This window comes from Coptis chinensis, chromosome 3 (assembly GCF_015680905.1).
Source record: "Coptis chinensis isolate HL-2020 chromosome 3, ASM1568090v1, whole genome shotgun sequence".
Lineage (NCBI taxonomy): Eukaryota > Viridiplantae > Streptophyta > Magnoliopsida > Ranunculales > Ranunculaceae > Coptis > Coptis chinensis.
Genome location: NC_141458.1, coordinates 29,415,299 through 29,416,358, shown reverse-complemented (window position 1 = coordinate 29,416,358; position 1,060 = coordinate 29,415,299). Strand labels below are relative to the sequence as shown.

Sequence of the window (1,060 nt, the reverse complement as noted above, 5' to 3'; positions counted from 1 at the left end):
GTGTAGTAGTCACGGGTGGTGTGACTGGAACTATCTCGCGTTGATTATTTATGGGCAGATTGTGATAGTTATTATTTCTTCGAACGATATCCTCTATTAGCATTATAATTATTATAACTACATTGACCTTGTGCTTGACTTTGTCGAGGTTGCACTTGGTTGTTATAATTATTATAATTACCCCGATCCCGCCCCTTGTTGTGGTGGAGCTTGGTTATAACCGTCGTTGGCCTAACATATTGATTATTGTACTGTAGGTGTGACTTGTTGGTTATTTCTCCAACCGAAGTTGGGATTTTGTCTCCAAGGCGTTAGGTTCACTATTAATGGAACAAGAATGTTCATAGTTATATAGGACCGATTGGAGTCGGGATGCTCGGGACTCCAACGTAAAACTACATGGATTTGAATTTACATTCATGACGGGGATAGGCTTTTGTTGTACTGAAATGGTCTCTACCTTTTTGTGAGGGATTCAATTAGAGTTTTAAGCTCGAGGATCTGATTTAACCTCAAACATCTTGGTAGCCTTTAACTGTTGAAGAAGAACTAGCGGAGCGGGAGTAATCGTCACTACTACCCCAATTATTATTACGCTTTAGTCCGATCTTCCAAAAATTTATATGCCTCGAGGCTCCTTTACTTAGGAAACTACCCCATTCATTATATCTAGGACTTCTTTATGGTGGTGTAGAAGTCCTTTGAAAAAGCACGCGAACTAACGTGTCTTTTGCTAGGTGATGGTGTGGACACTCTATAAGGAGATCGGTGAAACGATTCCAAGCCTCTGAAAATGATTCATGAGGATTCTGTCGAAAGAAGTGAATCTTGGAAATCATTTCATCCGTCTTTAGGGGTGGGTAAAAATGTTCCATAAAATTTGAACAAGTTTGGCCCACGAAGTCCACAATTAGAGCGCTTGGGCGTTAACCAAGACGCCGCCTTATCAACTAAGGTGAAAGGGAATACCCTCAATTTAATTTGTTCCACACTAACCGTAGGATGGTGGAATGTTGTAAGGACTTGTTCAATCCTACGCAGGTGCTGATAAGGTTTTTCA

At 40.7% G+C, this 1,060-nt stretch overlaps 1 non-coding gene across 1 annotated transcript; it reads left to right on the top strand.

The window, feature by feature from the left end:
* The first annotated feature begins 735 nt into the window (after positions 1-735).
* LOC147509061 (small nucleolar RNA R71) lies at positions 736-842 on the top strand. Its single transcript, XR_015219671.1, has one exon. It is a non-coding gene; the product is annotated as a small nucleolar RNA R71 (small nucleolar RNA).
* The last annotated feature ends 218 nt before the right edge of the window (positions 843-1,060 follow it).